Raw genomic sequence first — 15,633 nt, forward strand, 5'->3', positions numbered from 1 at the left:
CGTGCCAGTCTGGGAGTGTGCGTCTTCCGGAAGTGAAAGTGAGGATGGGGAGGTGTGCCCTGTGGCTTGCGGACTGACAGATGGAAATCACGTTTGCATCACCACTTTGCAAAGTGCTGCCAAGCCCTCTCTTTTTTAGGTCTCCTAGGAGCTTATCCCCATTGCACAGATGGGATCACTGATGTTCTGAAACGAGAAGGCACCTGCCCTAGGTCAGCCAGGGATGAAGACACAGGAGCTAGGAAGAGGATCGAGTTCTTCCAAATCATGTTTTAAGCTTCTTTCTCACGGTTGCCTGTGAAAGGAAAGTGTATTTTTAGCTTGTGTTGACCAACCTGTGTTTGTCTGAGGCAAGATATAAGGTAATAAGAGGTGACTGTCTATATGGGGAGGACACCCTCTGATGAGTCCAAAGTTGACTGAGCCCAAGCTGGGCGTGCCTGGGGGCCATCACATGTAACAAAGGCTAACACTGATTAAACGCTGGCTTTGTGCCAGTCACTCTTCTGAGTGAGTGAAATGTATCAATGAAATTATTCCATCCTGAGATGACCTTTTGGGGTAGAAATGTTTCTGTTCCCACCTGACAGATAAGGAAATGAAAGTGTAGAGAATAAGTGATAGAAGCAGGCTTGGCACCGGGGGCAGGCTGGTTCCAGAGACTCCTAACCATTACATTACTCTGCACGTCCACGGACACCCACACCCATTCTACCCAGAGTAAGTCATCCCTTCCAGGTACAGGTTGCAGAGGCTTCCTGGAGAAAGAGGTGGCATTGGAACAAGACCTTGAAACTTAGGGAGGGTGATACTGGAGAAGAAGAGAGGGCCCTACAAAAAGGTGGGTTACAGAAAGAGGAAAACTTAAGGGTGTCCTGTGGCGTGTGGTGGAAACCAGTCTGACCAGTGCGTCCATTCGGTGGCTACGTCTGCTTATATCACAGCTGAAACTCTTCAGGCTACTTGGAAAAACCTTACATGACCTACCCACCGTCATCTCCCCTCAAGGTCCAGCTTTTCTCTTGTTATTTTCCAAGCTGTGGTTCCCTCAAATGCACTGTGGACTGCCTGCACTGTTGAATTTGCTGTTCCTCCACTGGGAAAGCTTCCATTTCTTTCCTTTCATATCACCACACTCCTCTATTTTTTTTTTTTTTTTAACTTCACGTAGAAACCTTCCCTGCACCTCACAGCCTCCAAGATGGGCTGAGATGCTCCTCTATGTTCTTACAGCCTCCCATTCTTCGCCTGTAATTGACTATTTCATACCAGACTGTGACTGACTATTTTTCATCACCATCAGTAAAGTATCAAATCTAAGATGGCAGACACGTCCCTTCGTTGTTGCTTCTAACATGGTAGCTGTCACACCATAGAATCTTAACCAACACCTATTGAAATAAGCATCTAACAAATTCTCAAAGAATCCCAGCCAAGGGTGTGTTCCTTGGTTACCTATTCTTGGTTTAACAAATCTAATAAGAAACTTTTCCTTGAGATTAACCTAAATCTTTGCTATTGTAACTTTTAAACACGTAATCACGCTTAGTATCAAATCATCTTGAAGGAATTTATAAATGTGTACTTACCTTTGTAGTTCTTTTTTAGACAGCTGGTGTGCTTGATCAAGTCAAGGTCTTAAAAGTGGTAAGCGTTTGGGTTTAAATGAAGAGGTATATATTATCCTCTTCAATATAAGAAGGTCTTGAAAAATGGTGAATACTGAAAACACGAGACTGGGTATTTGCAGACCTCAGTTTTAGTCTCGTGGTTGTGCAACCTTTAGAACTCTAGGAGACTCTCCTCATTCTGATATATCTGGTTATCTGCAAAATGTGGTGACAGATTATTGTGGGCTTCCCAGGTGGCACTGGTGGTAAAGAACCTGCTTGCCCGTGCAGGAGACGTGAGAGACACAGGTTCGATCCCTGGGTCTGGAGGATCCCCTGCAGGAGGAAGTGCCAACTCACTGCAGTAGCCTTGCCTGGAGAGTTCCATGGATGAAGGAGCCTGGTGGGGTGTGGTCCATGGGACGCAGAGCTGGACATGACGGAAGCAACTTAGAACGCAGCACACGACCTGGTTATAATTCTGTTTAAGGGTCAGTGGATTCTGGGTTTGTGCCTGGGGAACTTCTTATGGGAAGAGGATAAGAGTTTTAGGGCATAGACCTATTAGACAACTATTTGAGATAATTGTAGAGGTACATTTACAGAGAGTTGTTAGAAAAAAATAGGGCTTCCCTGGTGGCTCAGTCTGTAAAGAATCTGCCTGCAATGCGGGAGACCTGGGTAGGGAAGAACCCCTGGAGGAGGGCATGGCAACCCACTCCAGTATTCTTGCCTGGAGGGTCCTCATGAACAGAGGAGAAAATACAGAGAGATTCTTTATACCCTTTACTCAGCTTTCCCCAAAGGCAGCATCTTGCATAAGTATAATATCATACCATAATCAGGAAGTTGACATTGATATTCAGATTCTACCAGCTTTATATGCACTCTTTGTGTATATGTGTTTAGTCCTGTGATATTTGTCATATGTATAGATTCCAGTGACCATCACTACAGTCAAGATACAGAAAAATCTCTACCACAAAGGTCTGGCACGCTGCACTGTATAGTCACAGCTGCCGTCCTCCCCCTCTTCCTCCCTCAACCCCTGACAATCACAAATTTTCTCTCCAACTTGGTAATTATGCTATTTGCCAGATATCATATAAATGAATCATGCGGTCTGTATCCTTGAGAGATTGGCTTCATTTTTTTTTTTTTTTGCTCACATCATTTCCTTGAGGTCTGTCCAAATTATTACATAAATAATACTTCATTTCTTTTAATTGCTGAATGGGGTTCCATGGTATGGATGGACCACAGTTTGTTTAACCAGTTATCCATTGATAAACTTTTGGGTTATTTCCTGTTTAGAGTTAGTAGAGCAGAATTAAGCTGCTGTGAATGTACGGGTGTACAGATTCTTGTGTGAACGTGTTTTCATTTCTCTAGAGTAAATGCCCAAGAGGGAAATTGCTGAGTCATACACTTGGCACAGATTTAGTTAATAGGCAACTGCCAGACTTTTCCAGAGTGGTTGTATCATTTTGCTTCCCACAGCAATGTGCGAAAGAGTCAACATCCTTTCTGCATCCTCTTTCCAGAACTTAGAGTTACTACGATTTTTTAATTTTAGCTCTTATGTTAAGTGTATAGGGATATCTCACTGTGGTTTTAATTTTCATTTCCCTAATGGCTAACAACATTGAACATCTTTTCATGCACTTTATTGTTATCTGTATAACCTCTTTGGTGAGACAAACATCTATTTTGGCTGTTACAATGTACTTCTCCCTTCCTCCTTGATTCTCAGTGGAGAAGGAGATTCTCAATTTTAAGGCAGAGGTAAGTAGCTTACAGAGAAATAATGAGGTACTGCACTTGAGTGCAAGATAGTGTTCTAAGTGATGGGCTAAAGCAGTGATGAAAACACATAAAAATCCCTTGTTTCATGAAGCTTATATTCTAGTGTGGGGAGATGGCCAGTAGCACAAAAAATAAGTTGAATTTATGGTATAGTAGACGGTCTTAGTGCTTTAGAAAACAAATTAAAAAAACAGAAAAGAGAGCTAGGGAGTTACCCTAGTTGTAATTTAAAATAAGGTGGTCAGAAAAAGCAACTTTTCCCTGAGAGTGGACATTTGGTTGAAGACCTGGAATGAGGAGAAGCCCTGTGGGTGTCTGGTATCATAGATTGCTCCTGACCTTGAAGCAGGTGAAGCATCAACGTGGTCATGAAGACTGGAACTGTGTCACAGGAGCCTGACCACACAGGGCCTCTGGGGTGGGACCCGGGTAAGACTTGGCTTCTCCTTCTGGGAGATGGGGAGTCTTAGGAGATGTGTTGCAGAAAGTTGGCAGGTTCTGATTTCAACTTCAGAAGGATCATCCTGGTTGCTGTGTGGAGAATAGCCTGAAAGGAGAAGGATGGAATCAGAGAGACTAGTTTGGAAACTATTGAAGTAAACTAGGTGAGGAATAATGGTGAATTGGATAGGGTGGTGGAAGGGAGAGTCACAAGAAATGGCAGATTCCAGATATATTTTGAAATAGAGAAGATATAATTTCTTACCAAGCTGAATGTGAATGAGAGAGAAGAGAAAAATCTGGGTCCAAGTTCTTGCCTGGAGCATCAGAAGAATGGAGATGCTGTTCATGGAGACAAGGAAGACTGTGGGAGTTCAACATCTCAGATCTAGATGTGCATCCTTTAAGGTGATTTTAGACCGCAAGCAGAGAGGACATGATGAGGAGGCAGTTGGATGACAAGTCTGGGGTCCTGGGGAAAGACTTGGGAGAAGACACTCATTTTTGAGTCACTCTTGGGGCAGAATCCATCACATAAATAGTGCCCCAAAGTGGAGGCTCCTCTTTTGATTACAGGTTGTCAGTACAAAGTCTTTAGGACCAGATTTTAAAAAAGCATTAAGCTGAGCCATAAGAAATTGCCAATATCAGACCACTTTTGACCTATATTAATAATATATATGCTTCATCATAACTGTCCATTCCAGATGTCTTATATTATGTAACACTCCTAGTGAGTCTGTGCCGGGCCAGCCGGAAGATTTCAGCAAGCAACACTACGCGTTCCTTTAGGCTAAGAAATAAAGAGACAGAACAGATGGGGTCGAGAGGATCGAGGCAGTCAACGATGATTCTTTATTTCTCAGGGTTACATATATACTAAACCAAGAAGAGAGGCATCCCAAAGAAAATTCTTCCCCATGTACATCATCTTTAAGATAACGATCACCAGAGCTCTCTCATGGCGCCAAAGGCATCCTACTTATCTTAAGGGCAGTTGTGCAAAGCTATCTATCTGCGCCTTGTGTGCATTCAAGGCTCACTAATGTTCTGTTAGGAGTTAACTTGGATAGTAAATTCCAGAGGGGTGGCGGGACAGAGAGCTATGTCTGCGAACAGACCCTTGATAATCAATCAAGGCAGCTCCCAGAGTCAGCTCTTTCAAGCCGCTCCCCGCGAGTCTGGAACAGTGTGCTAATCAAAATACAGAGATATTTCTGTAAGCCCAACTCATACTGAGTGAGATTTATCTACACACCCACACACTTATTTTTTCAAGTTAGGTTTTGGTGCCAAATGCATCATATCAGCGTCTTGCGTTTGCGTCTCACATTGTTAGGGTTTTTTTCCCTCACATTTTTGGATTGTGGACTTGTATTATTATCATTAGGGCTTCCCAGATGGTGCAATGTTAAAGAATCCACTTGCCAAGGCAGGAGACGCAAGAGATGTGGGTTTGATCTCTGGGTCGGGAAGATCCAGCTCCATGGACAGAGAAGCCTGGCGGGCTAGTTCCTGGGTTCTTAGAGTCGGACACAACTGAGTAACTGAGCGTGCACACACACATTGTCATCATTGTTGCTTTTTGCAACAACATTGTTGTTATTTTACCGTTCTGTGTAGCATCCACAGAGTTGAGTGAGTGGAAGGTACTGAGGGGCATGTTTCAGCTCAATACTCTTCAAAGATAAACCATGCTGCTTCCAAAGGTGGGAACTCTCTGCCTAATGACTAAATACAAGACCTGAGTAACCACTTATTGGGGGATATTTTAGGAGAAATTAAATTATTAGATGATTGAAGTCGATGTCTTTTATAGTTCTTGGTCTCACTGAGACAGGATGAGTTTAAATCATTTCTCCTCTTTTGGCCTCGATCTCTGCATCTGTAAAATGGGGACAAGGAGTTTGTGATTATTACTGAGGGTGCTTTCGGCATCAGTGTTTTCAGGGTCTCTCTGTCTTTTCACTGGTTGTTCCCCCTACCCATCTCTACACACCCTTATTTGCTGAGTAACCCTTTCCCACACCGTAGCATGCAACTTCCCCACAATGTGCAATGAGGAATTAGCATGGGGAGCTGGGATAGGGAGGAGGAGGTTTCCTTGCTGCTTCCCAAATTGGGAAAACCAGTCATTTTTTCAGTAATTACTTCTTGACATCTAAGTGTGTCTTGACTTGTGCAATCTCCACAGTCTTCCCAGGAGACTGCTAATCCAGAGCACATCTCCACCTTCCTGGAATGGTGTTCTTGGCTGCAGAGCTTCCCCTTTCTGGTTCTGTTGGGAAATAAGCTATTTGACGAAAGAATTTTTCTTCCTTTAAAAAATTTATTTGTTTATTTATTTATTCATACTGAAGTGACTCTGTCGTAAAGAATCCTCCTGCCAAGCAGGAGACTTGAGTTCAGTCCTTGGGTTGGGAAGATCCCCTGGAAAAGGAAATGGCAACCCACTCCAGTATTCTTGCCTGGGAAATCCACGGATGGAGCAGTGGGGTGGGCTACAGTCCGTGGGGTCACAAGAGTCGAACACAATTTACAGCTAAACCACTACCACCACAGAGTTGTGTATAATATTATACAAGTCTACAATATAGTGATTCACAATTTTTAAAGGTTTGTAGTCATTACAAAATATTGGCTATCTTCCCTGTGTTGTACAATACATCCTTGTAGTTTATGCTTAATAGTTTGTACCTCTTAATTTCTCACCACCTCTCCCTTCTTCCCTCTCCCCCTCGGTACCCACTTAATTTGTTCTCTGTATCTGAGTCTGCTTGTTTTTTGTTATATTCACTAGTTGGTTATATTTTTAGGGTTCCGCATATAAATGATATCATGCAGGATTTGTCTTTCTCTGACTGACTTATCTCACTTAGCATAACACCCTGCAAGGCCATCTATGTTGTTGCAAGTGGTAAAACTCCATTCTCCTTTTTTGACTGAGCAGTATTCCATTGTATTAAAATACCATACATGTGGTATGTTTATACCACATCTTCTGTTGATGGATACTTAGGTTGATTTCGTATCTTGGCAATTGTAAATAATGCTGCTATGAATGGGGAGCATGGATCTTTTCAAATTAGTGTTTTTATTTTTTTCAGATATATACCCAGAAGTGTGTATCATACATGTCATATGGTAGTTCTATTTTTAGGTTTTTAAGAACCCTCCATACTGTTTTCCACAGTGGCTGTACCAATTTACATTCTGCCAACAGTGAACAGTGTTTGAGGGTTCCCTTTTCTTTACATCTTTGATGACATTTTTTTTTTTTCTTTTTTTTTTGCTGTGTAGTTGTTTTCAGCTCAGTGGTAAAGAATTTGCCTGCCAGTGCAGGAGACGTGGGTTTGATCTCTGGGTCAGGAAAATCCCCTGGAGAATGAAATGGCAATCTACTGCAATATTCTTGCCTGAGAAGTTCCACAGACAGAGGAGCCTGGCCGGCTACAGTCCATGGGCCGGCAAAGAGTTGGGCACGTCTTGGCAACTGAGCACACACATAGTTGTTTTACAAGTTGTGTTGGTGGCTGCTGTGTGGCAAAGTGGATCAGCTTTATGAATACACATATCCCCTCTTTTCTGAATGTCCTTCTCATCTAGGTCACCGCAGAGAGCGGAGTAGAGTTCCCTGTGCTGTATAGTAGCTTCTCATTAGTTACCTGTTACATTTTATACATAGTCGTGTGTATGTCTCAATCCCAATCTGCCAGTTCATCCCACCTCTCCTTTCCCCATTTGGAATCCACACATTTATTCTCTATGTCTGCTCCTCTATTTCACTTTGCAAATAGGTTCATCTGTACCATTTTTCTAGATTCCACATATATGTATTAATATATGATATTTGTTTTTCTGTTTGTAACTTACTTCACTCTGTATGACACTCTCTGGGTCCATCCACATCTTGATAAATGTCCCAATTTTGTTCCTTTATATGGCTGAATGATATTACATTGCATATGTGTGCCACATCTACTTTATCTGTTGCTCTGTTGATGAACATTTAGGTTGCTTCCATGTCCTGGCTATTATAAACAGTGCTGCAGTAAACATTGGGTCATGTGCCCAGGAGTGGGATTGCTGGATAGGAGTAGTTCTGTTTTTAGTTTTTTAGGGAACCTCCATACTGTTCTCCATAGTGGCTGTGCCAATTTCCATCCCTACCAACAATGAAGAGGGGTCCCTTCCTCCATACCCTCTAGAGCATTGATTGTTCACAGATTTTTTGATAATGGCCATTCTGACCAGTGTGAGATGATACCTCATTATTGTTTTGATTTGCATTTCCCTAATAATTAATGACATGACTGACTAAGCACACACACAATAATTAATGATAGTGAGCACCTTGTCATGTGCCTGTTGGCCATCTGTATGTCTTCTTTGGAGAAATGTATATTTAGGTCTGGAAAAGGAAATGGCAATCCACTCCAGTATTCTTGCCCAGAGAATCCCATCGACAGAGGAGCCTGGCAGGCTATAGTTCATGGGGTGACAAGAGTCAGACACAACTTAGTGTCTAAACGAGCACCAACTGGCATATTTAGGTCTTCCACCTATTTTTTTTTCCACCTATTTTTTGATTGGATTTTTTTTTATAGTGAGCTGCATGTGATTTTTGGATCTTTTGGAGATTAATCCCTTATCAGTTGCTTCATTTGCAAATATTTTCTCCCATTCTGAAAGTTGCATTTTCATCTTGTTGATGGTTTCCTTTGCTCTGCAAAAGCCTTTACATTTAATTAGGTCCCATTTGTTTATTTTTGTCTTTATTTTTCATTACTCCAGGAGGTGAATCAAGAACTTGCTGCAATTTATGTCAAAGAGTGCTCTACCTATGTTTTCCTCCAAGAATTTTATAGTGTCCAGTCTTATCTTTAGGTCTTTAGTCCATTTTGAGTTTATTTTTGTGTACGGTGTTAGGAAGTGTTCCAGTTTTATTGTTTTGCATGTAGTTGTCAGGTTTCCCTAGCACCATTTATTGAAGACGTTGTCTTTTCTCCATAGTGAACTCCGATCTCCTTTGTCATAGCTTAGATGCCCGTAGGTGCTTTATCTGTGGACTTCCTGTCCTTTCCCATTGATTTCCATTGGTTCCTGTTTTCATGCCAATGCCGTATTTCTTGATTAGTGTAGCTTGTAATGCAGTTTGAAGTCAGGGAGCCTGATTTCTCCAGCTCCGTTGTTCTTTCTTAAGATTGTTTTGGCTGTTTGCAGTCTTTCCCCTACATCCTCACCGACATTTGTTATATGTGTTCTTTTTGATGACACTCATTATGGCAGGTAAGCAGCACTCTCACTGTGAGTTTGAATTGCGTTGCCCTGATGATTATTGATGTGGAGCATCTTTTCACGTGCCTGTTGGCCATCTCCATGTCCTCTTTGGAGAAGAGGTCTTCAATTCATTCAGGTCTTCTGCCCATTTTTACATTGAGTTGTTTCTATTTTTGATGTGGAGTCATATGAGCTATTTATTTATTTTGGATATTAACCCTTTATCAGTCATATCATTTGCAAATATTTTCTCCCATTTAGTAGACTTTTTCTCATTTCATTGATGGTCTTCTGCTGTGCAAAACATTTAAGTCTAATTAGGTCCCGTTAATCTGTTTTTCCTTTTATTTCCTTTGCTTTAGGTGGTGGTGGTTTAGTCACTAAGTCATGTCTGACTCTTGTGACCCCATGGACTCTGGCCTGCCAGAGCAAGAATACTGGGGTGGGTGGTCATTTCCTTCTCCAGGAGATCTTCCTGACCCAGGAATTGAACCTGGGTCTCCTGCACTGCAGGCAGATTTCTTTACCAACTGAGTTACTAGGGAAGCCCCTTTAGGAGACGGATTTGCTTTAGGAGGCAGATTCAAAAAAAATATTCCTATGATTTTATGTCAAAGAGGGTTCTGCCAATTTTTCCTCTAGGAGTTTTCTGGTTTACAGTTTTGCATTTAGGTCTTTATGCCCTTTAGATTTATCATAATTCTCAAGCAGGTTAGAGCCAACTAGTCTACTCCTAAGCACATGCCCAAGAGAAACTCTTGTACATGTTCAACGGGAGATGTACGAGAACCTCTGCTGTAGCAGAGTCACCACGGAGGCAAAACCTGGGTGTCACCAGGAAAGGTGGTGAACAGAGGGTGTTGAAGTCACCAAATAAGGCGTTATATAGCCATCCAGATGACGGAACAACGCAGCATGCCTTGATATGGATGAATCTTAGCGAAATGTTTTAAGTGGAAAGGTAAATTCCCAGAGGTTATATGTAGCAAGGTTATATGAAGTTAAAAACAATGCATGTGCGTGCATGTATGCACACACACACACACACACACACACACACACACACACATATGACACAGCTAATTATAAAGGAGAATAAAGCAATGATGAACACAGGATGAGGAATACCCTGAGCTGGAACAGTAAATGGGTGGTGGCAAGAGGCTTCATATGATACCCCTCAAGGTCCTGGCTTTCATTTTATGTCATAGGTTAATTGGTATTTACAGTGTTATCAGTAATTAATTAACTGACTAATTAAAAGGCAGTCCAAGCATAGACTATGATGTGTGTAACATGATCCAGGGATTATGACAATTCCAATTCTGTCTTTATGAGATCCAAAATCAGACAAAAAATAAGAATCAGTGGATGCTGTGTGTGTTCCTGAAAGACTTTCCAACAAATCATGTGGATGAGCCTTAACACATGGATTTCAGAGTGACTGCTTTGGTCTTACAAAGGAATGTTTTGATTTCTTCTTAGTTCTTAATTCTGGTCCAGCAACTGATGTTGCTAGAAAATAAAGTCTGGTTGAACCTTGTCCCATAGTTAAGCCTTCTCTTAAAATCAACATTCCCTTAAATGGCCTGGAGTTATGATTGTGTATTTGTTGACCATGCGATGACAGAAAAAAAAAAAATAGAGGAGACCTCTTTGGATACATTAAATGTTCTGGTTGGGAGGAGTGCTTGAGTGAAGAAAGTGTGGAGCAAATTTGGAGCAGGGAAGGTGGAATCTGGGTTGTCTTGGCCAAACAACTAGACTCTTTCCTTGAAGTCTTTCTTTCTTCTCTGACCTTTCTGGTATTACTTAGTTTCAACCAAGAATGTGGCTATGTTGTGAAGCCTGGCTGTAAGTGTGGGCATTCCTTGATTCCTCGGACACCAACCCCATGACCCAGACTCAACCAGAAGCTGGATATACATATTTGACCCAGATCTGAGGTTGAAGACTGATAATATTTTGTCCTTGGCTTATTTTCTCTCAACACGGGCAATATTGGCTCCTCGTGCAGTATCGCATCAAGTGGATCTCCGCGTAGAGGAGCAGAGGACTCAGCTGTCCAGCCGAGTTCACAGTGGCGGCCCCAGGCAGAGTTAGAGCTCCCTCCTTTCAGTATGTTCCACCCACACCTCAGTCACTGAAGTCTGATCACACTGTGTTGTCCTGGTTTATTTACACAGCTCTCCCGCCCACCCGCCTGTGAACATCTCAAGGGTAGAGATTCTGCCGTTTTCACCGCCACGTCTCCCGAGTTTGGGGAAGACTGGAGACGCTGCTTGAACGCTGGGAGACCACCACGCATTTCACCTCGTTGTCAGCACCCAGTGACTGCGACCTCAAAGCAGTGACAGGCTGTCACTGCCTGGATGGGGTTCAGGGGAGATCAGAGACACGGGAGGTGGTCTAGCTTGGTCTTTGAAGTGGGTTCCCTGCATAGAGGGCAGGGGAGAGTGGAGAGGAGTGGAGGTAATGATGGGGCAGGGATAGTCAAGGTAAGTAACCACCGAAACTGCATACCTGCTCATCCGTCAGAGTAGACTCGGAGAGCAAGTTGTCGATACTGCTGTCTTGGTGTCCACCAGCTGTAGGTCAGACAGGGGAGACGAGGTGGGGGCTGGGGTTTGGGTGGTGAAGAGGTAGAACAGGAATAAATGTTTCACCATCAGCTCTGCATCAGGAACTTCTATGCACGATCTTACTTGACTGTCACACAACATTGGCAGATAGGCACCATGACTCCAATTTTTAAGAGTAAGAAAGAGTTGATGGAGGGGTGAGCAACTTGCGCAGAATTACCCAAAAAGTGAGTTGTAGAGCTGGAGCTGAAGTTTAAATTGGTCCCCGCCCCAAGTTCCTAGGCCTGTGCCTCTGCTCCTTCTGACATCCCGTCACACTGCCATGCACAGAAGGTGTGGCCAGTGGAGGTCAGGCTCAGAGCCAAGGCATGGGGAGGAAGCCATTAGACACATGCAGAGGACTGTGTGGAGGAGGAGCAGGAATGAGGCTGCAGTAGAAGGCCGGGCAGTTCCTGAGGTCAGGGTGAGTGTCCGTGGTCAGGGACATTCTGTTTAGAGCCTGTAAACCTCCACCCTTCACACCCAAGAAAGTCCGCAGTGGCCACACCCTTGTCATGGGCTTTCTGGGGAGTGTTTCTGGAATTGGACAGAGAGCTCAGGCAGCAAAGGAGGGCAAGGCACTGCCCTGGAACCAGGGCCAGAGATGATTTTGGAATTTAGAAGGGAGAGATTGAGCACAAGGTTTCCAGACTTTGGGGCTAGAGATGAGTAATGTCTGGTTGCGGGAGGAGCTCTACTCTAGGGATGAAAAGGAAGTGATTAAAAAAGAATCAAGAGACGGAAGGTGTGGCTGAACAAGTAGATGATTTTAGTCCCCATTCTGGTGAGAGAGAAGCCCTAGGACTGGTTTCATGGGGATCATCCAAAAACATCTGAGTGGTATAAACATCACAGTGTATGAGAGGGAGAGACAGAGTGAAGACTGAGAAAGAGGAGAAAAGATACACTAAAGCAGAGAGACAGACTGAGGTGGAGACCGAAATACACAAAAATAAAGGAAAAACCCAAAGATACAGACACACAGAGAGAACGCTGTGGAGATCCAAAGGTACACAGAAACCAGGGCGATGAGAGAGGAAATCAGAGAGGCAGAGAGATGGGGACAGAGACTAAGAAAGGACAGAGATGAAAATACCCAGTGGGTAGCTGTGTTTCATGGAGAAAAAAACATCTAAACTTCCTGAGAAGGACTGTGTTCTGGCCCTGTGGGCCTCCTGGGAAGAGGGATTCTTTGGCTTACCTGAGATGCTGGGGAGTCCTAAGTCTCTGGGCTTTCCTCACTGATAGGTGGAAAGCCCGGGGGAAAAGGTCACCTACAACATAGACTTTCCCCGTAACCACAGTCCCAGAAGAGGCCTTCATGCCCTCTCCCGTCCTCCCATCTCACTCCCCTGTTTACAGCCCTCCAGGGAACTCCCAAAGACCAGCCACCTGGCACTAACTCCCAGAATGTTATCCCTCAGGCTGAGCCACCTCTCTGTGACTTTAAGTCTGGGAACATCACACGAGCAAATCGGTGCTGCCTTTCCACTTGACCCTTCAGGCTGTTGATGACAACGGCCACATTCCCATAGAGCCTCTCTTCTTCAGGACCACCATCCACAGTTCCTCCCCTGGTATAACCAGTCAGGACAGGCTAAGTTATGCTACGGTAACAAACAATCTCAACATCTCAGGGGCTCTCAGGAACAAATGTTTATTCCTTGTAGTAAAGAAAAAATCATTCCTGATACTTGTTAAAGAATGGCAAGGAGACTTCATTCAAGGGGGCAAGTGGTATTTCAATGGCTGTAGAACCACCACAAGGCCCTGCAGAGACTGAATTCAGCTCTTAATATAGCACAGGCAAGTGGAAATTTTTAGACAAAACTCAGGGTTGGGATCAGTGGATGGAAAACAGCTAAGAAGAAATATCAGGAGTAAGGTGATTCTGGCTAATAAGATCTGACAGGATTCTCACTGAAGGCAGGCCAGGGTAATTACACATCACCTGGGAAGTGGTGGAGGATGAAGACCTGATCAAATGTTGAGAGCCATCAGACCTGGAGTTTGGAGGAGTCTAGCTGAACTGACCTGGCGGGATTCTTGTTAAAACAGGGCAATGCAGAGACGAACATGGAAGCTCAAAAATCAGAGCCTGCTTGAGAGGACAGCTCATAGGAGCCTGAATAGAGGTGGCCGAGGAAAGAATCTTTGTCGTTTGCTCAGGCTGTACCTTCTCTGTGAGCTGAAACCGCTGCTTGGGTTCATCTTCATTCTGGGATCCTGGCTGGCCAAGCCTCGCGTCTCTCTGAGTGCCAGCTGGTCCACCAAGGTGGGGACGCTGGGCTGGGAGGACCGCAGAGTGCGTGCTTTGATGCCTGTGATGTGACGCAGCACGCGGACGGCCTCGGATGGGCCCCGCCCCGGGCGCTGCGTCTACACCACATGCTGACCGCCAGATCCGAGAGCCCATCTACCTGGTGGAGATCCACTGTCCACGAACAGGAAGTGGGCCACGTCCTGAGGGTCTCCCAGGCGGTCGCCACCCCCATGTTGGTCGTGAAAGCTTTGCTGGCCGTCATGAGTCCTTTGGTTTCTCCAGTGACCTGAGGTCCATGCGGGTGGCCAGGCCTTACCTCGCACTCCATCGGACACTCACACCCTGGCGGCAGACCCCTCGGACACCGCCAGGCGCCCCAGCCAGCTTGCGGTGCAAACACAAATGCAAAGCCTGAAGGAGGGCATCCTAGCCCCCGAGGACTTCCTGGACAGATCATAGGCGGCTTTCCATCCGTGAACTCAGCGCAGCACTCGAATCCTGCCGGCGTCCGAGTGCAATCAGGACTCTTGTGCCCTTTTCACGACACCCGACGGAACTGTCCGACCCAGTGATGCTCCATCTGCCAGGCGTCTAGGGCCCACCCTGGGCCATCACACAACCTGAAAACTTGGTATCTATTTCAAGGTTCCAGAGGCAGCGCGAGTGACCTCCTAGCAGGTACTTATTTGGCCAGTGGAGGTGAGGGAGGGGATGGGACACTCAACATTTTTTTGTCATTTCTTCAGAGGGAAGTTCAAGTTTACTGCCCTCTCCTCCCCGCCCCCAGATTTAAAATGAATGCCTTAAAAGGTTTACAAAGCAAAGCCAACAACGACAACAACAACAAAAATAAAGCATTGCCAATTGTATTAGTTGAAGAAAATGAGAGCACAAGCCTCCATACCCTGGTCCTGAAAGCTTCTACCGGAATTGACACATCTCACCTTCAATCATGGTGCATTAGTCAGAGCTTCTGTCAGTGAGGTGAGGAGGAAAATTCTGCAGTGAGGAAGGGGCAGCGGATATTTGTGAACAAAGATACGGTTTGTCACAGTAGCTTCTCCCACACTACAGTCTCAGGCTTTTGAAACTAGTCCCTTGATTAAGGTCTCCCAAGTTTATTGATGTTCCTTTCGATATTTAGGAGCTAGTACTGGACAAGAAGCTTGCAGGGAGGTGATGTTTATGGAACACTTGGTGAACATAACTATGAATGGTCTTCTTCCATCTTATAGTTAGAACATGTGTCCACTGGGTTTACCAAAGGCCACAGGAAAGATGGGGGCGGGAAGCACACCTTTAATTTGATTTTTCTACCTAGGTTTTACTGGGCTTTATCATTCAATGCCTTTTAAAAATCTCATCTTTTATCACTTGGGGTCTTGAAGCAGTTGCCTCTTCTGTAGCTCTGAGATGGAAAAGGGCATCTTATCTTCATTGGGCTTTGAATGAACGAGAAATAAACCTATATTCTTTTAAGCCACTGAAATTGTAGGATTTATCTGTTTTGACAGCTACTGTTAATTATTTTAATGCAGAAATTGGTATAAGAAGTGAGGTCCTCCATAACAAAAACATAGAATATATGATATCTTAGTGATTGGGACAGGTA

This window comes from Cervus canadensis, chromosome 30 (assembly GCF_019320065.1).
Source record: "Cervus canadensis isolate Bull #8, Minnesota chromosome 30, ASM1932006v1, whole genome shotgun sequence".
In the NCBI taxonomy this organism is placed as follows: domain Eukaryota; kingdom Metazoa; phylum Chordata; class Mammalia; order Artiodactyla; family Cervidae; genus Cervus; species Cervus canadensis.